Source organism: Sciurus vulgaris (assembly GCF_902686455.1).
Source record: "Sciurus vulgaris genome assembly, chromosome: 6".
In the NCBI taxonomy this organism is placed as follows: domain Eukaryota; kingdom Metazoa; phylum Chordata; class Mammalia; order Rodentia; family Sciuridae; genus Sciurus; species Sciurus vulgaris.
This window is the reverse complement of record NC_136466.1, coordinates 72,520,702-72,544,877: the sequence shown is the minus strand read 5'-3', so window position 1 is coordinate 72,544,877 and position 24,176 is coordinate 72,520,702. Positions and strand designations below refer to the sequence as shown.

Sequence of the window (24,176 nt, the reverse complement as noted above, 5' to 3'; positions counted from 1 at the left end):
TATCCTGGTGGGGTGAGTAATGAGATCCACCAGCTGAAATGGAAATTGGGAGGAAGGAGGAGGAGGAAACAGAAAAAGAGGAGGCATAAGAGAGGAGGGAAGGAAAACAAAAATGATGAAAAGGAGAAGGAAGAAGAAAAAAACTGAGGGTGAGGGGAGAAAAGGACAACTAAATTAATCACCTTTGCAAATAACTTGTAGAACAAAAGCAACCTGAAATTTCCTGTGGATGGGGGCAGAGGCAGGAGAGGGAATCCTGGAATTCTAGTGCTGCCTGCTGAGCCCCTCTGATTCCTTGGAGAACTGCCTCTGCTTATTTCCGCAGTTGGAGCTCAGGCTTCCTTTTCAGCTTCAAGGAACCTCTGATTGAAGAGATTTCTTCTTTATCAAGGAGGACGAATCAGGTAAACCAAATCAGCAGTTTCTTTTTTTTTTTTTTTTTTTTTTTTAGCAGTTTCTTAATTTAGTGTTCTTATTAAGTGCCTGAAATGACAGCTGTCATTTTACCTTTCTTTGTGAGCAATAAGCTGTATGGCAGCATTTAGCTCCCCAGGACACACCTGGCTTAGAAAAGGAAGAGGAAGAGTAATGCCTCCCACAAGGATTCTCTTAGGCTAAACAAGACTTAGAGGCTATCAGGTTCATTTTCAAACTCCAGGTAGGCCTGCTTTGGCCCCGTCCAACAGATGCTCTTAGGAAGGTAGTTCTGCAGCTCTCTCAGGCATCTACTCACACCCCAGGTCTCAAAATGAAGAAATTATTTTTCTTTTTTTTTCTTTTTTTTTGTACTGGGGATTGAATCCAGGGACACTTAACCACTGAGCCACATCCCCAGCCCTTTTTATTTTGTGTTATTTTATTTTATTTTATTTATTTATTAGGATGTTCCCAGGGTTTGAACTCAGGGGCACTAGACCACTGAGCCACATCCCCAGCCCTATTTTGTATTTTATTTAGGGACAGGGTCTCACTGATTTACTTAGCACCTCACTTCTGCTGAAGCTGGCTTTGAACTCACAATCTTCCTGTCTCAGCCTCCCAAATTGCTGGGATTACAGGCATCTGCCACCACACCAGGGTCTTCATTTTATCTTGTTTCATAATTTCATCTTTTAAATGCCTTTCTCTTTCCTCAAAACAATGGAGTGATGTGGCTGTCATAAGTAGCATGCAATTATAATAATCAAGTAGTAACATCTTTCTCTCTCTCTCTCTCTCTCTCTCTCTCTCTCTCTCTCTCTCTCTCTCTCTCTCTCTCTCTCTCTCTCTTCTTTCTTCTCTACTGGAAATTGAACCCAGGGCACTCTACCCCTCAGCTACATCCCCAGCCCTTTTTTTATTTTGAGACTGGGTCTCGATAAGTTGTTGAAGTCCTTGCTAAAAATACCATGGCTTTCCTTGAACTTGACATTCTTCTGCCTCAGCCTCTTGAGTTGCTATAATTATAGGTGTGGACCACCTCACTTGACTAGCAGTCCGTCTCTTTGAACACATGATTGGTGAGTGCTATTTCAGAAACCTCATTTTCAGTTGGGAGACGAGGGTTTATTTATTTAATTTAAAGCCTGTCAAATTTATCAGTGGGATTATTTATTTAAATTTAATTGTGGGATTCAAGGGTAAAAGAGGAGCCCAGTGCACACCTGTAATCCCAGAAATTCTGGAGGCTGAGGCAGAATGTTTCCAAATTCAAGGCCAGCCTGGGGAACATTGAGAGATCCTGTCTCTAAATGAAATAAAAAAGACCAGGGGGCGGGGATAGCTCAGTGGTAAAGTGTCCCTGGGTTAAATATCCAGTGCCATCAAAAAAAAAAAAAAAAAAAAAAAGAATAAGACAGGGAAATAATGGAAAGTTAGTGAGATACATTGGGTATTTGCCTGACTCATTATATATGATGTTACATTTAATCCTCACAATAACACTAAAAGGTCGAGATTACTATTCCCGTTTTTAAATTTAAAAAAAAATTTAAAGATAGGATCTTGCTATATTTTCCAGGTGATTGGCCTCTGAGTCCTGGGTTCAAGTGATCCTTCTATCTCAGCCTCCTGAGTAACTGGGACTACAGGAATATATCAATGTGTCCAGCTACTATTTCTATTTTATAGGCAAGGGAACTGAAGTTCAAAAGTCACTTACCTAAATGTCAAATAGCTCATGTGTAAGTGAAAGAATCATTATAATATGACTCCCAAATCCATGTTTTTTCTACCTGGGGGTTGCATATATCACACAGAAACCTAGGTCTTTGGTTTCCTTATATCCCTTGTAAGATATTGGGTCTATTCCCTATTAGTGTCCTCATATCCCATCTACTGAATAATAAACTTAGTATCAGAAAGATGTAAATTATGGCCTCCTGGCTTTCCTGTGACCAAATCTGAATTCGCTATACTTGAGGTTCACCTCCCTCAACACACTGTAATCTCCATAATGATAATCTCCATAATGATAATGTCTTATTCCTCATTGAATCCCTTCTTGTGCCTAGCTTAGGGCCTGGTACAGGGTAGATACTCAATATACATTAAATGAATAAATGAATGATGAAGTCAGAAACAGACTATAAAAAACAGTGGTGTACACCTGTAATCCTAGCAATTTGGGAGGCTGAGGCTGGAGGATTTGAAGTTCAAGGCCAGTCTGGGTAACTTAGCGAGATCTTGCTGGGGATTAGCTCAGTGATAGAGTTCCCTAGGTTCAATCCCCAGAACCCCCTCTGCCAAAAAAATAGCAAGATAAGAGAAACTGGGACAAAGATTTAAAAGGCCAATTTTTAGTTTAAAGAAGAAGCAAGGATGAAGGGAGGTAGTCAGGAAGAGAGAGACAGTAAGATAAGAAAACTCAGCACAAACAAGCAAGATAAAAATAGCCTCTCGCCACTGTCCTTTTAAAATTACTTTCTATATTTGAGCCTAAGTGACAAGTGAAATCTCCTCTGTAATTTCCCATGTGTTCAGTTTAATGAATTTCCGGCAAATGGTTTCAGTATTGGAGGGCCAATTTGGACATTGTGGGGGTGGGGTTGGTGAGAAAATGAGGGGTATGAAAATAGACTAACAAATTGAGTCTAGCAACCAAATGAAGGGGTGATTGGAGGCATGTGAGGAGGGAGTCAAGTCCTGGAACTTGTTCAACTCCAAGAAGGACTGGAAATTGGTCTTGCTGTAGCTGATGTAATCATGATGTTTTCCTACATGCGATACAGGGAGCCCAGAATCCCAGGATACCTTATGACTCTTCTTTGTACAAAACTGCCTATTGTCTAAAGAGTTATATCTGTTTTTATAAAGAGAAATATAGTAGTAATTTAATTTTAAACATCAGAGAGAATAAAGAGACTGTGAGTTTTTCAGGTCCCACACACCTTCTACATGCCATATATGTTGGACTTAGTCATTTTGAGGGAAATGAGTTAGGGAAGGAAAGAATGAGAATGCACTGTGTACCTTTTTCAATTTTGCTGTTGGCCCAAAGTTTTCCTATAGACTGAGGAAGTAGTTCTCAAAGGCCCTAGGACACAGAATAAAAAAGTCCTTTCTAGTCCTTAAAATTGTTAGTGATCACACAGCTCACAATTTCAAGCAAAATCAGCCTGAGCAACTTTGCAACACCCTGATTTAAGAATAAAAAATAAAAAGGGCTGGGGAGGTAGCTCATTGATAGAGTACCCTAGTACAACAAAACAAGAAAGAAAAAAGAAAAAAAGGAACTCTATGCCCTTTAGCTATCATCTTGACCAGTCTTATCTCTAAGCAACCCTAAGTCTATTCTGTCTCTATAGATTTTCCCATTCTGGACTTTCTTGTTGTCTTAGTTCATTTTTGGTTGCTATAACAAAATACCTGAGGCTAGGAATTTTATAAGGAAAGGAATGTTATTTAGATCACATGATCCCCTTGAGGAGGTAAATGACATCATGGAGGGAGTGTGTGTGGGAGGGGAAGAGCTCACATGTGAAAAAGGAAGCTAGAGACCAGGGAGGGGACAGTCTTGCTCTTTTTATAACAACCTACCATCATAAGAACTAGTGGGGGTCCCTGGAGAACTATATTAATCCATTCTTAGGGAAGTGACCTCAATAACCTAACCACTTTTCATTAGGCCCCACCTTTTTTTCTTTCCCTGTACTAGGGATTGAACCCAGGAGTGGTCTACCTCTAAGGTACATCCCTAGTTCCTTCCTTCCTTCCTTCCTTCCTTCCTTCCTTCCTTCCTTCCTTCCTTCCTTCCTTCCTTCGTTCCTTCCTCCCTCCCTCCCTCCCTCCCTTCTTTCCTTCCTCTTTATGTTTTTAGGTTTGAGACAGGGTCTCACTAAATTGCTGAGGCTAGCTTCAAACTTGCAATCCTCCTGCCTCAGCCTCCCAAGTGGCTGAGATTATAGGCACAAACCACCAGGACCAGTCAATGCCCCATTTTTAAAAGTTTGCACACCTCAATGCTGCCACACTGTGGATCAAGTCTCTAGCACAAGAACCTTTGGGGGACAAACCATATCTAAACTGTAGCACATATAAATGGAATCAATACATCATCTTTTTTTGACTGGTTTCTTTTTTTAAACTTTTTATTATTTTTATTTTAAATATGTTTTTAGTTGTAGATGGACACAACACCTTCATTTTATGTGCTTATTTTTATGTGGTACTGAGGATTGAACCCAGTGCCTCATATGTGCTAGGCAAGCGCTCTACTACCTAGCCAAAATCCTAGCCTGTGACTGGTTTCTTTAACTTAATGTAATGTTTCATGGTTCATCCATGAGCCTTGTGGCATGCATTAGTACTTCTTTTCTTTTTATGGTCAAATAATAGGCCATTATGTAGATATACTAAATTTTATTTATCTAACCATTAGTTAACAGACATTGGTTTTGTTGTTGTTGGTGTTTTTTTTTTTTTTTTTTTTTTTTTTTTTGTACCAGGGATTGAACTCAGGGAACCTCTGAGCCAGGTCCCCAGCTCGTTTTTTAAAAAATAATTATTAATAATTTTCATTTTGAGACTGGGTTTCACTAAGTTGCTGAGGCTAGCTTTGAACTTGCAATCCTCCTGTCTCACACTCCTGAGCCACTAGGATTACAGATGTGGTCCACCATGCTCAGTTGACATTAGGTTTTGTTTTTGTTTTTGTTTCAGTATTTTTAGTTGTAGATATACACAATACCTTTGTTTTATTTATTTTTCTTTTTGTGTGTGTGTGTGTGGTGCTGAGAATCGAACCCAGTACTTCACATGTGCTAGGCAAGAGCTCTACCACTGAGCTAAAACCCCACCCCCTGACATAGTTTTTTTTTTTCTTTTTAATATTTTCATGGTTGTCAATGAACCTTTTTTTTAAAAAAATGTATTTATATACAGGGCTGAGAATCAAACCCAGTGCCTCACGCATGCTAGGCAAGTGCTCTACCACTGAGCCACAACTCCAGCCAACACTGACATTAGAATTTTAAAAAACTTTTGGCTATTATGAATAATGTTGCTGTGAAATTCACATGGAGATTTTTATGTGGACTTATTTTCATTTTGGGGGGGTGTAAACCTAGGAAAGGAATTGTTGGGTCAAAAAATAACTCTATGGTTAATCATTTGAGGAACTGCTAGACTTTTCCAGAGCAGGTGTACCATTTTACATTCTTACCAGTAGCATATCCAATTTCTCCGTATCCTTGCCAATCTAATAACGTTCTCTCCCACCCCTTGTATTGGGGACTGAACCCTAGGGTGCTCTACCATCCTATCCCCAGCCTTTTAAATTTTTATTTTGAGGCAGGGTCTTGCTAAGTTTCCCAGACTGGCATTGAACTTGCAATCCTCCAGACTCAGCCTCCTGAGTATCTGGGATTATAGGTATGTACTATCAAGTCCAGCTCTAACAATGCTTTTGAGAAATAATAAGAACAACTGCAGAGCCCTATCTAATTTGCGTTGCTATTAATGGCAATAAGAAGAGCACAGGGATGGAGTAATACCCCTCTACTCTAAGCCATTAGGATCAGTGATCTCTAGAATTCTCTCTGACCCTTGATCAGATATATGACCCCTGATATATGCCCAAGGATGCCAATAGTGTTTGTCATTCTTCCCCATTAGACTATAAGCTTTAGGTGAGCAGGAATCCCTATTGCTCTGACTTTATCTGCAATATCTAAGCAGGATCTAACATATGCTAGATGCTCAGTAAATGCTGATTGACTGAACATATTATTAAATAGTTCTCTATTGGTGTTTCCTGATCAGGAAGGGAGGAAAATAGCAGTCCCAATGGGAAAAGTTATCAAGGAAGAAAGCAAAAAAAGAGAGGATAGGTGAAAGAGAAAGAGAAGTGAAGCTTAGGGACCTGGTATCATTTAGGGCTAGACTTTTAGCTATAAGGTCAAACTCAGAACAAGTGGACTTGCCCTCATCTTTTACCTTCCATCTGGATACACTGTTTTTCTAAAAATGCCCCTCCCCTTATTTTTTGTTATTAATCCTAACAATTTTATCTTCGCAGGTATAGAAAACAAAAATACAGAAAAATGTTGACATCGCAGGTAAAAGAATGCATAAATCAAGCTACTACTATGAATTTAGAATTTAAAAGGATGGAGGTCAAGAAGGTTGAGTTTGAAGGATTTTTAACTAGGAAAAGAAGAAATCATAATCAAGGTTTTCCTTCACAGGACACTGAATTTCCTAGACCTGAAAAAGGTAACCACATTTTCAATATGGCTGACCTTACAGCCTTGCTCATAATGTCTGGCCTTTCTTCCACATAAGCCCTGCCTTTTACCTGGACTAATCTTTGAGTCCAATCATTACCAGATTATTGGTCCCTCCTCCCCAAGGGCCCTCAGATCTCCCACTGTTTAATTATTTTCTGTCTCCTTTCTGAAATCACACCTGTGCATGTTTCTCTCTCTCTCTCTCTCTCTCTCTCTCTCTCTCTCTCTCTCTCTCTCTCTCACACACACACACACACACACACACACACACACACACACACCTCATCTTTCCTTTTCATGAATCCTCAGGGTAACTCTGCCTTCTCCACTTTGTGTGTTTAGAAGGAATGATAGTAAAATATATGAGATGCCAATGCAATTTCTCCTTTAGCAGAGCTCTGCAGGACAATTACCCACCCAATCTGCTTGGTTTTATAGCTCTCATAATCCTCCTTTATGAACACACTGTGACAGCTGGATGTGGCAGCATTGATTATGGCAGCAGTCTTCAGCCACATTCCTCTTTAACTGCAAAGCCGAGCTCCTGCCTACCAGCACAGCACTGGCCATGTGACTTTTTAAATTACTGGATTTATATAAGCCTTTTCCTAACAAGTCTGTGTTCAACTCCATCAAAATTGGGGAGAATTTGTGCTTGCATTTCTCCATCGTTCTTTGGCCCTGTAGCCTAGGGTCTCTCGTTGACATCAATTTAGTGTTCTGGGCTTTTTCAGTAGAGGTCTGTAAGGGTTGGGTGCACAGAAAGCACTTTTTTTTTTTTTTTTTTTCCTCTTCATTATGTAAGAACTGAGGAAATAGATAGTAAAACATGTTCCCAGGTGCCAAGGGCAGTGGTTGATTTCCAGGGGCTTGCGAGGCAGTGGTGCCAGGTGCGATAGCTTAGCAAAGGATGTTGGTGAAGTAAAGGGAGAAGGTCAGAAAAGGAGCAGTTCTAGAATTTAGGGAATTACAAAATGAATTTAGGTATTACTGCTGGTGGGCCTTGTCCCTCTGGGCCCCGGCATCACCATCTGTTCAGCAGGACAGAATCATAATGACTCTAAGTGGGGAAAGGAAATTTAGTGTTTAAAGGAAGTCCTGGTATCGCGGCAGGCTGTCCAGACCAAGGACATGGCCTCATTGGCTTACTGTGTCACGGAAGCAGAGAAGATCAGGGTTCTTTAGCTGCTGCAGCCCAGCTAAGGATCCTATTGCAGAACACCAGGGATGCGGCTGCAGGATTAGCCCATAGGAGTGACTGGCCTATCTACCGGAAAACCTGGAGAGATCCCGAAGTCCAGACCAAGGGACCTGTGTGTGGGTGGGAGTGACAGCACTGCTGCAGAAAGTCAGAGAGAGTATCTATGAGGGAGGTACGAAAGCGTGGGCTACGCTGGCAGCAGCCAAAAGGTGCCAGGCATGGGGGAGAAACCAGCATCCCTGGCGCTCCTGATGCGGACAGGCAGTCTGCCTGGCCCCACTAGGACATAGGAGGTTCCCTCCTCGGCAGTTCCAAACCCAGCTCCCCTTGTACCCATAAGGAGGAAATGGGCTGGAAGTCCAACAAGCGTAGCCGCGATTCGGACCTCAGTCCTTTATTCCGCCGGATCTCACCTCCACCACCGCCCTCGAATTTTTTTTAAACCGGCCTTTCCTGGGCCGAACTCCAGGCCCCGCCCCGAAGCTCCGCCCTGCAGCCGCTCCGGGGCGGGGCTCCTTTCAGCTCTGGGCTGCCCTTTCCCCGCGGCCTCTGCCGGGGCTAGTACCCGCTGCCGAGCTCCCGACACGTGCGGGTGAGTGAGGGCCAGGAGCGGGGAGGCCTTCGGGATTTACCCGCCCGGGGTGAGATGGAGTGTGGGGAGGCTTCTGCCGGGGTACGGGACGAAATTGGGTTCATTCAGGTGACCCCAGGCTTGGAGAGCTTTTTTGAAAAGATGCTGGTAAATCGTAGCCTTAGAATCGTCCCCTATATTCTGCCATCCCTCTTCCCGCTGGGGAGTCGCCAGGAGCCTGACCCCGAAAGCCTCGGTCTCCAGGCGCCACGGGCAGAGCCTTGGGAAGGATCGTGAGGAGCACGTGTCCGGGTGGAACTCGGACAGCCTCTGCAACCCAAGGCCCTGAAAGGGGCAGGCTGATTTTAGATTCGTGGTTTGTGTCTGATTGGGTACTGGGGATTGAAGCCAGAGGCGCTTTACCACTGAGCTACATCCCCAGACCTTTTAAGTTTTTTGAAAAATTCGATATAGGGTCTCCCAGAGTTGCTTAGGGCCTTGCCAAGTTGCTGAGGCTGATCTCGAATTTGCAGTCCTCCTGTCCCAGCCCCCACTTCCCAGACGCTAGGATGACAGTCGTGTGCCACTGTGCCCCCTTAGGTTCCTTTTCAGACCTGAACAATGAGTTCTCTGTGCATCCCTGTTTCACTAAATTATTTGGAGGAGGTTAGGTGTGGAATTGAGAATGACTGGAAAAAGGTATGGGTTTAGATAAACTCACTTTATATAAATTATAATGGCGAGTATGTAGAAATATTTGTTAACGTCTTTGCAAACATGTTGCTCATTGCTTGCTATCAGTAGTTGAGGTTGTTGCCAGTTCCCCGCCAGTTCCCCTCACATCCATTATTGCACTCATTTATTTTTCTAAATTCTTCTTTGTTGTCCTTTAAGAGGCCCTGTCTTCAGAGTCCCCTCTATCTAGGTGTTTTTTTTTTTTTTTTTTTTTTTTTTTTTGATTCAGGATCTCACTAAGTTGCTGTGTCTGCCTTGAACTTGGAATCCTCCTGCCTCAGCGTCCCCACCAGTCACTGGGATTACAGACCTGCACCGTTGTACCCAGACAGACTTTCTAGTTTTCACTGCCCATTTTCCTTCCTGGGTGACCTCCCCTTCTACTCATCCTTATTTATAATGTTAGGGAACAGACAGACATGAATGGTGGGAACATGAGGGACCAATTAAGGGAATAATTCTATAAAATGAGTCCACTGTGTTGACCCTCACATGCTTTCTTTTTCAAGAAGGAATTTATCTGGCCTAAGTGGGCGGGGTATGTCACATTCCTCAGCAACTACCTGTTGCATCTGCCTGAGAAATGCAGACCTGAAATAGTGTAAATAAGTGGAACCCAAGTTACCCTGAAGGGAGGGGCTTTTGTTTGTTTTTTGCTGTGCTGGGGATTGAACCCAGGGCCTCATGCTTGAGAGACAAGCACTCTACCAACTGAGCTATCTCCCCAGCCCAGGGAGGGGCTTTTGTAACCCTTTTCATAGACCAGATCCAAAGACTCAGGGAGATTAGGGTAATTCCTCCTAACCATAAAATCTGTAAGAATTTATGGTGGTTAAGAATCCAATTAGAACTGGTCAGCATGGGCCAAGGTGACATGGAGTTTTCATGGCAGTAAGGGCTTGAAAGTCTAATGTCATCTTGCTGTTAGTCAGAAGTCAAGAGGTGGACCTGGGCAAGACTCTGGAAACTTCTTTGAGATCCCCAATAAAACTGGAATGTAGGAGAGGCATGTTATCCTTCTCCTGAGAGACCCACTCTCCCTTAAGGGTGTCTCCCTTCCCTTTTCCTATCCTTTCAATGAACTCACTCCTGTTACTCTGACGTGTCTGAAATTTTTCTGACTTGATTGCAAGAATTGGGGTTTGTTTGGGGGTCACTGCCTCAGTTTCTCAGAAGGCACCAACTCTGTAACAATCCTAGATCTTTTCCTGAAAGGGTAAACTCCACATATCCTATGGGTTTAACTTGTATTCCATTTAAACTTCTCAACCACCCTCTGCAGAGTTAATAATACCCCCATTCTCCAGATGAGGAGACTGAGGTACAAGGTTACTTACGTGCCCAGTGTGGTTTGGCTATTAGGTGGAAGAGCTATGCTTTCTTATAATTGTTGACTGGGCTATTGTTTGGCTGCTATTGAACTGCTGTGGTACATAAGTACTAAATAAGATTTGAGCCAGGCATGGTGGCACACACCTGTAATCCCAGCAACTCTGGAGGCTGAGGGAGTTTGAGGCCAGCTTCAGCAACTTAGTGAGTTCCTGTGTAAAATTAAAAAGGGCTGGGGATATAACTAGTGGTAGAGCACTCCAGTTGCACAAAAAAAAAAAAATGTGAAAAAGAATGTGAAAATAAAGCTAACCAGGGATAAGCTATTTTATTGTCCACATTGTTTCTATTGCTTTGGCCTTCACTAACTGTTGGCTGACTCTAACCAACCTGGAGTGCTTTGATTGCAGAGTGGCCAGGTGTGGACTTAAGGCAAATGTGACCCCAGGTGAGTACAATACCTTTGTCCTCCTTTGGCTCCAGCTGTAGGCAGCTGCCTAGGTTGCCTTGTACCTGGGCAAGTGTTACACTGCTGGGAGAACAGCAGCCAATAGCTGGTTGGCATTCTGGTCTTGGTTCATGCTGACCCTGTACTGTTAACTGTACCAGGATGTCAGCATAGTTGTTTATACATCAGGGTTAAATCTGCAAGAGCATGATTTTTGCAGGGAGAAACCTGAAATCCAGACCTTCCTGAGTGGTACTGGTCTAACAGGTTTGGCTAGTATGAAGTTATTTGACTCATACCTTAGAAATAAAACACAAGTAATCAGTCCAGGAAGGGATGTGTAAATAGAGGGAGAAAGTCACATTTTAATTTTTTAGTGCCTATGAAGTATTCAAAAGTACCTATGATCCCAGGTGAGTACAAGGTAGTAGTTATTTGGCCCCAGCTGTAGGTGGTTACCTTGTACCTAGGCAAGTGAAACAGGTTGGAATTCCATGGAAATTTTGCTAATTTCACTGAAATCAAAGCACATACCCCTGCATCATAACTGTAGTTATACACAGGATGTCTTATTAGGAAGATTGATAAGAATTTGCTTAAAATTATGGACATTCTAGCATGGGAGCATGTGCCTGTTGTCCCAGCACTCAGGAACCTGAGGTGGGAAGATCACTTGAGATCAAGAGTTTGAGATGAGACTAGGCAATACAGTGAGACCCCATTTCAACAATGATAACAAAATTTTGAGTATTGTTCTCCAACTCTTAATAAAATATGAAAATATTGCCAGGCATGGTGACACATCAGTAATCCCAGTAGCCTCCAGCTACTTAGGAGGCTTCAGGCAGGAGGATGGTGAGTTCAGGCCAGCCTGGGCAACCTAGCAAGATACCATCTCAAAAAGAAAAAAATGTAGGGGCTCTTAAGAACTAGAACTAATTTTTGCTTTGGATTGACAGTGTGTATGTTAGTGGTGATTTTTGGAGTTAACAGAGTTGTTGCCCCTTTACAGTAGTTAAGTTTTGAATCCCCTTAAAGTGTTTTGTTTTAGAATACTGATTTTCTGAGAAGAGATGTCTCTTAGTTTTAGTCAAACATCACATAGGGTGATTATGGGATTGTTCAATTGAACTGATTTAGTTACTGCTTCTGTGAAAAGTAACATCCTAATTTCTACATGAGGAACTGGTGAAGATGTTCGGGAGAGGGAAGCTAAGTTATCAAAGCATGTTTTGTTCCATCAGTTGGCTTTCCCTTAAAAGGATTCTCCAACTAAATGTTGAGGCTTTGTGTGAATGCCTCAGATGTTTATCATGAATAGCCTTTTACCTATGGGATCTTAAGACTAGAGGCTTGGGGAATGGTTAGCTTTATAGTCTTAATAGGCAGGAGAAAAGGCAAATAATGGAAGATAAAAATAATTTCTGAAGATTAGAAACTATGGTAAATCATAAAGGCAGGCAATAATGTTGGCTTTTGTTGTTGTTGTTGTTGTTGTTTTTGTATTGGGGATTGAACCCAGGGGTTCTTAACTACTGAGCCACATCCCCAGCCCTTTCTTAATTTTGAGACAGAATTTCAGTATGTTTCTTTTGAGCCTTGCTTAGTTACTGAGGTTGGACTTGAACTATCTTGCTTCATCCTTCTCTGAGCTGCTGGGATTACAGTGTGTGGCAATGTACCCTGTTAACATTTTCTTTTTTTAATTATTTTTTTCATTTTATTTATTTTTGTCTTGATGGTCTTTTTTCAAAGCAAGAGGATGCAAGTGGCTCAGCTTGGAATGGAGGATTATTGGTAGCCAATTTGCACAACAGTTTGCTGTTGTGACTACCCCAAAGCACAAAACCACCAGCAAGCAGTCAGCATATCCTTATCTTGGAACCCACAGACATTAGGAATAAACCCCGACCCTTACAGGCTTGAGCATATACCTAGACTTGATTGGGGTTCAAAGTTGGTCCATTCATACTCTTTTTCAAACACCCAAATTTGCTTGGTTTGGGGACCAACCAAAAAGGGAGAAACCTTATAAGGAAACTTAGGAACATTTAGGAAATTTGTAACCCCACAGTACTTAGCCTATGAGGGACCTGTGTTATAGGGAATAATATTGCTCAATGTAACTGTTCAAGGTGTGCCTGCTCACCAGAAACTGGATCTTGCAAGACTGCCATTAAAGTTTCTCTTTTGCACCTTGTATCTCAGTCCATTCTTTGGGATTTGGCAGGTGAGCAAGTTTCTCAAATTAGCAATTTTGAAATAAGGCATTGTTATTTAGTCACTATTCTGTATAATAGATCACTAAATCTTACTTGCCTTTCTTTTTAGGGTGACTTGAAATTAGGTCATTCTTCACCTTCTGGAAGAGAGGAAATAGTGACAAGTGAACACTGTACTTGTGGAGTTTTTAGGTAAATGTTCCTGTTCATTCTAGCATTGTCTACCTTCTCTGTGCCAGACCTGTTGGCTAGTTGGTACCCATCAATAAACAACTGGAGCCAGGCATGGTGGCACATGTCTATAATCTCAGAGGCTCCCAAAGCTGAGGCAAGAGGATTGCAAGTTTGAGGCCAGCCTCAGCAATGTAGCAAGGCCCTAAACAACTTATTAAGACCATGTCTCAAAATTTAAAATAGAAAGGGCTAGGGATATAACTCAGTGGTAAATTGCCCCTGGGTTCAATCCCCAGTACAGAAAGAAAGAAAGAAACAATTGGGTTGCAAATTTGCCTACGTTTGCCCCCAGTAAATTCAGTCTCCAGGAAATAAAAGTAGGATTTTGGTGATTTGGGCAAATACATGTATGTAGGTCCTTGGAGATTAGCTATGTCATTCCATGTGAGGTATATACAGGGAGACTGTAAATTTGTGAGAGAAAGGACAATGTATCTTTGTTTACTGCAAGATCCCAATTTCAGTCCCTGACACATGGCAGGAACTCCTTGAATGTGGGACAAAATACAAAAACATGGAAAGTGCTTCCATTCCTGCTCTGCAATCAGCCTCCAGCTGCTACTGATACCTGTATCACTGTCTTCTATTAGGGTGGGAGGCTGCCTGTTTATATGAAATAAGAATGAGAAATTTGTTTCCGGAACAATCCAGCGGTTGTCAGCTATCCAGGCTAGTGTGATGCCTGTGATTGTGTTACACTGTTGGAAGAGTAAGCACTGTCTTTAGTGAGGTTTGGCTGCAAGCACTGTTTTGGTGTTGTCGCTAAGTACCTTCAGGCAGTGTTTTGCACCTCTGAGAGTGGAGTGACTCCTTCTGTGGAGTTGGTCCTAGTCTGGGTGCAAACACCTTTTTTCAGTCAAGGAAAAGTACCCTGGGGCTGGGAGTATAGCTCAGTGGTAGAGCACTTGACTCGCATGTGCAAGGACCTGGGTTGGATCTCCAGCACCACAGGGATAATCTTAAGAACAGCATGTCATCATTTACCTCTGAATCCTAGATACCTTCACCTGAATGAAAAATCTGTCTCCATCAGGACCTTAGATGTCTGAGAGCTTTGTGGCACACCAAGACAAGTAACGTATGTAGTTCTTTTTGTTATATAGTTCAGCTTGAATGGGTGGAAAAACCTAAAATTATGATTTAAAAAGTTATGAAAAATATCAGAATTTTAGAGACAAATGCTTAAAATCTAGTTGTCATTTTCGAGAGCTGTGCTGTACAATGGCTGTACAATACATATGGCTAGGTAAGTTGATAAAAATGAAATAAAACCAGTTTTTCAATCTCAGTATCTGTTTGACTAGTGACTACCATATTGGACAGCTGGGACATTTCACCAGTGCAAAGAGTTGTATACCCTTTTAGAGTAGAGATCTGTAAACATCCTGAAATGGGTCAAATTGTAAATATTTTAGGCTTGTGCACTCATGTGGTCTTTGTAACTTTGCAATTGGAGTGTGAAAGCAACCTTAGGATGTCAAATGAACATGGCTATGTTTTTATTTATGAGCACTGGACTTGGAATTTCATAAAGTTTTTTTGTTTCTGTTTTTTGTACCAGGATTTGAACTCAGGGTCACTCGACCACCAAATCACATCCCTAGCCCTATTTTTGTATTTTATTTAGAGACAGGGTTTCACTAAGTTGCTTAGTGCCTCACTTTTACTGAAGTTGGCTTTGAACTTGTGATTCTCCTGCCTTAGCCTCCTGAGCTGCTGGGATTACAGGGGTGCGCCCCCATGTCTGGCTCTTAACATTTTGAGTGTCAGATTTTTCCCATTCTTATTTCTGGGGGCCATTCAAAAACAGGTTGCCACAGGTGTGGCACATGCCTATAATCCCAGTGACTTGGGAGACTGAGGCAGAATCACAAGTTCAAAGCCAGACTCAGCAACTTTATAAGGTCTTAAGCAACTTAGCAAGACCCGTCTCAAAAAATAAAATGGGCTAGGGATGTGGCTCAGTGTCTGAGTGCCCCTGGGTTCACTCCTTGGTACCCTGCCTCCAAAACAAAAAAAGGTTGCAGCCTACACATGCATGGTGGCACATGCCTATAGTTTCATCTACTCAGGATAGTGAGGTAGAAGGATTATAAGTTCAAGATCAGCCTGGGCAACTTGTGTGAGACTCTTTCAAAATAAAAAAATAAAAAAGGGCTGAGGGTATAGCTCAAGTGATAAAGTACCCTGGGTTTAATTCCTAGTACCACAGACAAAACAAAACTCTACAGGCAGTGGCTAGAATTGGCCTGTGGGCTTTGGGTCAGGGTGTCTTCCTGACCACAGATAGAGCTACCCATATACAGAGAAGAGGTTCCTATGCCACTACTTAAAAAGGGATAATTTGGTGTTTGTGGGCCTATATACAATACCCCAAGAGGTTTTAGTGACATAAACATGCACAGATTTCCTAAATGATAACTGTTAACTTTTTTTTTTTAGCAAAGAAATTTATATCCTGATGTCTTAAGAAGATGAAGTTAAAACATCAAAGTATTTTTTTAATCCCTTTTGCTTCTCTTTTTTATTCTATTCCCATGGTTCAGTGGACACTGGAATTAGACTGGGAGGGTTATTGCTCTGAATATCCACGCTGCTGTCATAGGTAGCAATAAACACAAGTACCCTCTTCGTTGCTCAGGCCAAGTTTTAGGTCCAAGACCTCTAGCATATTAAGAGGGAAAACTTTAAAGGTAAGTAGGGGACTATAATTAGTAAGTTATCCCAGACACCTATCATTATTTTATGTTGCTTCTTGCTAGACTCAAAGAAACTAATGAAAGTGGTTTTTGTTTTTTGTTTTTTTTTTTTTTTTTTAGATGTTGATGGACCTTTATTTTATTCATTTATTTTTGTGTAGTGCTGAGAATTGAACCCAGTACCACACATGTTAGGCAAGCACTCTACCACCAAACCACAATCCCAGCCCCTTGGATTTTTTTTTTTTTTTTTTTTTTTTTTTTTGAACAGGATCCTGTCTCAAATTTCCAATGGGGAAAAGCCCAGGGGAGGTAAATTCCCTAAGCCCCAAAGTGATGCAAAAATTTGGCTGAGTACCTAGGAATTCACACAAAGGAAAATAGCCAGCTAAGAGCAACTAATTAAGAACTTGAAAAGAGTGACAATGACTCCTGTGAATCTCATTGCTTAATTAGGGCTTTATGAGCAGCTCTAGTTAATGGACCTGTCAATATACACTTGGAAAACAATTTCACTGAATTAACAAATTAATTGTAATACTTAAAATTTCTGCTTAGCAACATCTTTCTCCTATTTTTTAGGAATATATATGACAACTGCCTGGGTTATATATTTGTCAATGCAGTAGCCTAAGGCCTGGTTTAAAGGAACCCTGTTTATTTGGCTTTCCTTGTTCTCCAGAAAGCCCCATTGAGGTTTGAGAATGTTCTGTGCTGCATGATGTCCTGAGTAAGAGAGGAATCAAATTTGGTTCCAACAAGTAGATTTTATTCATGCAATGCACACTCAACATTCCTAGTAATAGCAAGTCACAAATACATTGAAGATTCACTCCCTTGTTCACCTAGAGTCCAGTCGCCATGGACTTACTGAATGCAACTTCTCTTAGCCAAGAAGTCAGTCAGCAAGACCGAGGGGATTCTTCTCAGCCGTAGCCTCTCCCATCTCTTCCGATATCTTTGGATGTCCTGGGGTGTCCGATAAGCTGGATGCTGGGTGGCAGTCGTCTGGCCACAGTGACAACGGTCCACCAGCAATCAGTGATGGAGTGGACAGCAACTGGGGCAGTCAAGAGAGAGCAATGTGGAATTCTCGAGTCACGGTGCTGCTGACAGTTTGCTCCAAAAGTCCAGGGGTTTAAGTAATTTTCAGCCCAGTCATGCTCTGGTCTTCATTGATAAAGACCAGAACACGACTATACTAGGAGCCACCACTCAAATCATAAAGGTTCATATCAGCATTGTTCAGGAGTGTCATCCTGCCACACTGCAAGTTTGTCACCAGGCACCTTTATTTTAGTTTTAGAAGTCCAGGCAAATACCAAATACCGCTCATTATTACTACATAACACACAACTATAGCAATTCCTATTATTTCCTTGTCTCATTACACATGATAAGGATGACTTCACCACCCCTGAGGAAAGGGGTGATAGGGACATGGAATGGAATATATTATTTCATTTTAGGATACTTTGAGGTATATAGGCAACTTGGGAAAATTATACAAAAATTTTCAGTGAAGCTTATATCCATTTTCCCCTAACTGACGTCTTACATTAGTGTACTACGATTGTCACAATGAATAGGCTAATATTGATTCATTAGTATGTAAGTTTATTTTGTTTAGGTTTTCTTAGTTTTTTTTGTTTTGTGGTGCCAGACATCAAACCCAGAACCTTGAGCAGGTCTAGCACATGTTCTTCCACTGAGCTATACCCATAGCTTCTGCTAAGTTTTTTTTGTACCTAAAGCCCTTTATTTCAGGATTCCATTAAGGATGTCATATTATAGGGCTGGGGTTGTGGCCCAGTGGTAGAGTGCTTGCCTAGCATGTGTGAGGCACTGAGTTAGATCCTTAGCACTGCATAAAAAATAAATAAAGGTATTGTGTCTGTCTATGACTAAAAATTTTTGAAAAAAGGATACCACATTACATTTAGGTTGTCATGCCTTAGGCTTCTCTTGGCAGTACCATGGGTATCATCTGAAAATATTTTAATCAGGGTAGTAAATAATCACTTTGAAGGTAAATTTTAACTAAATTACAGCTTAGAATAATTTAAGAACACATAAGATGTGAAGGAGATATTAAAATATAGACACAAAAGATACAGATGATCATATCTAAGCAATCTCCAAGTTTTCAGTTCTAATGAAATGGCAAGTTTATAACAATTCTTATAAAAATTAAAGCTATTTTATTCTAACATTCATATGGAAAAATAATCTGTAAAATTAGTCACAACAATTGTTAAAACATTACAAGCAGAATAAAACAGGATAGTACTGGCACCTAAATAGATGTACTTATGAATGGAGCAGGTAAGGAAGTCTAGAAATAGACCTTAAGACACTGGGAATTTTTTTTTTTTTTTTTTTTTTAAAGATGGCCTTCCAGATAAATGTACAAAATATTTATGACAATATTGGGACAACTTGATAGCTATGTGGGAAAAAAATTCCCACTGAAACTGTTGCATGAATTTATGTATAAAAAATTTGTAAAGAACAAGAAGGAAATATGTGCATTTTTTATAGACTCTTATGAGTTTGCCTTCTGAAGTTAAAAACAAAATGAATGGTAAACGACTAGATTATTGCAAATTCTGTATGAAAAAAATACCCAAACATACACAAACTGGTGAAAATGTTTGCCAAAGGTTGCTTACTTGTTTTTGTACTGGGGATTGAACCCAGGAGTGCTTTGCAGTCACTCTGCTATATCCCTGGTCTTCTCGAGACCAGGCCCCCCACTAAGTTGCTGAGGCTAGCCTCAAACTTGAGATCCTCTGTCTTAGTCTCAAGCCACTGGGATTACAGGTGCAAGCCACTATGCCCCACAGGGTTAATTTTTCTTTAATACAGTTATTATAAGTCAAATATAACAGCCCAACATGTAGACAAACGAATAGCTAAAACATAGTGCATAACCCCAATAAAAGAATGGGGAAAGAAGCACACAATTGTCTAGATAACTTGGTTACTAGATTTAAATCAAGTTTGTAAATGCACATCTGGCTTAGGCAATTTAGTCCATGATTGGTTCACTCTATTGCTTTTTCCCTGTCATGGGGGAAAAAAAAACACCTTATGACCACAAAGTGAAAAAGAGGAAGGGACCCTGGTCCAAGTGTCCCCTTCAGGACATGCCTACATTAACCTGAAAACACCTATTGGTAATGTCAATATGGTGACCAAGCCTTTAAATTCATGAGACTTTGGGAGATATCATAAATCCAAATTTTAGCACCAATTTGAATGTGATTAAAATATGTGAAAATTATGTAAAATTCTGATGCCAGGGTTATAGCCCAGTAGAGCACATCCTTGGCATGAACAGGCCCTGGATTCAATCCACAGCGCACACACACACAATCGTTTTAACGATACGAATATATTCATGTTTATTTGTTACTGTATTTAAGGCACATACAGAGTATTTTTTGTTTTAGTCACTTTAAGAAGGAAATTGCACAAACTCTCCATTTGAAGGGTGCTGATTAGATTTTTTCCCCTTTTTTTTTTTTTTTTTTTGTAGGGGGTACCAAGGATTGAATTCAGAGGCACTCTACCACTGAGCCACATACTAGCCCTATTTTGTATTTTATTTAGAGATAGGGTCATACTGAGTTGCTTAATACCTTGCTTTTGCCAAGGCTGGCTTTGAACTTCCAATCCTGTCTCAGCCTGTCAAGCACTGCTGGGATTATAGATGTGTGCCACCATGCACAGGTTTTTTTTTTTTTTTTTTTTTGCGGTGCCTGGGTTTGAACCCAGAGCCTCATAAGCACTCTACCAACTGAGCTACATCCCCAGAACCCATGCCCAGCTTTTTTTTTGTTGTTCTTTTGTACTAGGGATAAATCCTAATCCTAGCCAAGTACTCTACTATTGAGCTCTGACCCCAGCACTTTACCTTTAAATTTAATTTTCAAAGTATCAATTTTCTTGGTTAATTGGGCTATGGCAGTGGGGGCTCCACTTTGACAGTTGGTGTGAAAGACCAAAGGGACCCATGGAATGTAGCTTTGTACTTTTTTTTGGTTCTTTTTAGGTTTTTTTTTGTTTTTCATACAGGGTCTTGTAAATCACTGAGGCTTGGCCTTGACCTTGTAGTCTTTTTGCCTCAACCTCCAGAGTTGCTAGTTTTATAGGTGTGTGCCACTGTGCCCAGCTAGCTTTTTGGTTCTTTTTTTTTTTTTTTATGACTGTAATAACTTTATTTATTTATTTATTTATTTATTTATTTTTTTTTGTGGTACTGGGGATCGAACTCAGGGCCTTGTGCTTGCAAGGCAAGCACTCTACCAGCTGAGCTATCTCCCCAGCCCCAGCTCTTTGGTTCTTTACATATGATTTTAGAGTCTCCATGGTATGGCATCTGGATTCCAAGTGGATGAAAGCAGATCCTAAAGGTTGCATAGCATGATTTCTGCAGATAAGCTGAGATGTAAAGGGCTTTCTCTTCTGAAACCAGTCTGGAAAAACTGAAATAAGCACCTACTTAAATGCAAAACACCCACCCCAATAGCCAACTCCAGAGACATGGAGATTTACAAGCTGCCTGACAATTCAAAATAAGCTCAAGATGAACACAGTAACTAGCTGGGTTTATTGGTCCACACCTGTCCTCCCTGGCACTTGGCAGACTGAGGTAGGATTGTGTGTGGCCAGCCTAGCAAGGACCTGTCTCAAAAAGGACAGAATGAAACTGGTTAAGCATGTTTGCTTAGCAGGCAGAAGGCTCTATATTCAATCCCCAGGACCATAGAAACAAGCTGAACTGGAAATTTTCCATAAAGAGCTTCAGCAGACTCAAGAAAAAAAGATCATCAATCTGAAAGATCATGAAGCCTGGAATGGTGGTATATGTCTTCCAGTCTCTTGGGAGGCTTAGGCAGGAGGATCCCTTGAGGCCAGCCTGGGCAATAATAAGACCCTATCTCAGTCATCTGAAATTCCCCATGGGACTGGAGTTGTGGCTCAGTGGTTGAGCGCTTGCCTGGCATGTTCGAGGCCCTACGTTCAATACTTAACACCACATATAAGTAAAATAAAAGATCCATTGGCAACTAAAAGAAAAAAATAAGAAAACTTAAAAAGAAATTCCCTAGTTAGGGGAACTAAAAGCATAAGAGTTACCAGATATCAAGCAAATGAATGTATTGTGGGTGTTTCAGAAGGAGCAAAATGAAAGTTACAAATTTTTTTTCTAGAATATAAAGTTCCCAAATTTGGAGAAGAAGATGAATTCCAGAAAATTCCAAATAGATTAAACACTTAAAATCATTAAAGATCCTGGGGGTGTCACTCAGTGGTTAAGTACCCCTGGGTTCAATCCCCAGTACCAAAAAAAAAAAAAAAAAGGACCAATCCTAGGGCATTGAATCAGTCCCAATAGATTCTAAGGCCAGAACTGTGCCAAAGACAGTATAATGTAAACTCTGACTTTGTCTCTAGTTGTGTGGCCATAGCAGCAGTCTTTTTTTTTTTTTTTTCCCTCCTGGTGCTGGGTGGGGTCAAACCTAGGGTCTTGCACATGTTAAGCACACATTTTACTTTGTTTACTATCGTCTACAGGCAAATGCATTGCACATAATAGTAGTCTCAAGTACTGACTGCTAAATGTAAAATGATTGACCTCAAGGGTGTAATGGTATGCCATTATATAATCTTTTTACTAAGACTTTTTTACTTTATCTAGTTTAATTCTCTCAAAATTTAAGAAAAAGAATATTTTTGGACTGAGGGTGTAGCTTAATGGTACAGTCCTTGCTTAGAATGCACGAGACCCTGGATTTGATCCCCAAGCAGGGGGAGGGAGGGTATTTCAGACTGAGGTTGCAGCTCATAGGTAGAGTACATGCTTATTAGCATGCATCAGGTCCTAGACTGAGTCCAGCACCAAAAACTACATATTTTTGTATATTTTCTTCTCAGCTGACATACAGATGTTACCTTGGCATTGAAAGTTTCATCATTTAGCTGTACCAAAGTTGTCACTTATACAGTTCATTCTCAGCAGCAATCAATTGCTTTGAAGGCCTCATTCTTTACCATTCTTGGTACATGCTACTTTCAGTCCCAATAACCCAAATGTGAATAGAACTTGATCTATTAGTAACTCCAGGCTCCTTCGGTATACTTTATCAGATCAAGGTCCTCAAGGACTTGCAATTTTGACTTTTTCATCATTGTATTCCCAACCCTGTAGAGTGTTCTTCATGAAATAAGCATTTGGTCAATGAATTCCTGTTATTGTTTTTCTGTTTTTTTGCTGATGAGCTCTAAGCATTAGTAATATTTCCTTTGAATTTGTCATATCATTATGCAGTTCCTCAATAAATAATTTAAAAAGCCTGACTTTTCTTCTCTGTACAATCACCAGATGGCATTAGAGGGTTATGCACATGTATGGGTAAGTGCATGTATGAACAGGGATTTGATAGTCAATCATGTTTCTGTCTGCCAGAGAACCGGGGCCTTATTTTAAGAATTGAGGACAACATATGGGGAAGGCTTTAGCCATGACATTTGGAATTAGGCTTAGAGATTAGAAAGCAAAGGTCTGAAGTGGAAGCAAGATCCCATGATTGAAGAATTAGGATCCCTTCCAAAAAGTTTTTTCCAAAAACTATATGATGGCCCCAGCCCTTGGTGAACCCTACCAAATGCCTTCTCTAACTCTAGAAAATCAGCATACATGTGAGATTGCAGCTCCACATTGGCTTTTTAAAAATTTTCCATTGCACCAGCCCTCAACAGATGAATTTGTCACAAAAATTGAAGTCAACTGGCTGTACTATCCATGTTTCTCATTTGGTAGTTTTCCTCTTTCAAAACATTCAACTCTTGTTACTTTTCCCACTTAACTTGAAGCAACACTCAATGTTAGGAATGAAGTCTGTGTTACTAAATCTTGTTTTTAAGTTTTCATCTTGAACTTTTACTGGCATTTGACCCTGTTGCTCACTGTCCTTGAAATATTTTCATTTTTAAGGCACAATTTCTGTGCTTTCCTCACATTCCCCACATTTTACATAAATCCTCACATATAAGCACACCCTCCTCATGTCAAAACACACACTTGTGTTCACTGAATCTATGCTATTCTTGGTTACAATTTTTCAAGACTTGGTTCTCAGGCCACTCATCACTGTATTCTGTAGCATATCCTTCAATTCCTGTTCATTTATATCGTCAAATTTGTTGCTAACCCATAACCTTCCCCTAACCATATATAGCACTCATTTTAAAATTCATGTATCCCAATTAAACTTGCCTTCTTGTCTGTGTCTGATACATTATCAGTGTTCCTCATATTAATAAACGGTATTGGGGACCGGGGTTTTGGCTCAGTGGAAGAACACTTGCCTAACGTGTGAGGCACTAGGTTCAATTTTCAGGACCACATATAAATAAATTATTAAAGGTCTATCAACATCTAAAAATAAACAGCATTATATGTCTTTTGCAACACTTATCTCCATACCAAAATTAACAAGACTTGGAGTTTTGCCCTCCTAAATTATCTTTACAATTTGTTTACTATCCTCTGTTCTCTCTTTTGCCCCTTCCATTGTCTTCACAGTGGAAACAAATGATTTTTTCAAAAATGCAAACCTGATTTAGCATGCTTTTAAAATTATTTTTGCAGTTCTGGGGATTTAACTACTGAAGCTACACCCCAACCCCTTTCTATTTTTATTTTGAGGCAGGGTCTCATTTGGAGGCTGACCTTGAATTTGGAATTCTCCTGCCTTAGTCTTCCAGATCACTGGGATAACAGGCTTGTACCACTGAACTCAGCTAAAATTAAATTTATTTTATTTTGAATAGTATTACTTAGGAAGTGCATCCACCAGTTTATCTCAGGTTTGGGCTTCATTGACTGCCTGACTCTTGCTTTTCTTTTCTTTTTCTTTTTTTTTTTTTTTGTACCAGGGATGGAACCCAGAGGTACTTTGCCACTGAGCTACATCCTCAGCTATTTATATTTTATTCTTTAAATTTTGGGGGGCATGCCA

General features: G+C 40.6%; 1 long non-coding RNA gene across 3 annotated transcripts; it reads left to right on the top strand.

Annotated features, from left to right (window-relative positions):
• The first annotated feature begins 8,479 nt into the window (after positions 1-8,479).
• On the top strand, positions 8,480-21,433 carry LOC306663607. Of its 3 annotated transcripts, none has more exons than XR_013764478.1 (5): positions 8,486-8,500; positions 10,940-10,991; positions 13,323-13,405; positions 14,445-14,525; positions 15,890-16,088. It is a non-coding gene; the product is annotated as an uncharacterized lncRNA (long non-coding RNA). The 3 variants fall into 3 exon arrangements; XR_013764476.1 differs by lacking the exon at positions 8,486-8,500 and adding an exon at positions 21,366-21,433 and having other exon boundaries at positions 8,513-10,991; positions 15,890-16,140; XR_013764477.1 differs by lacking the exon at positions 10,940-10,991 and having other exon boundaries at positions 8,480-8,500.
• Positions 21,434-24,176: the final 2,743 nt, after the last annotated feature.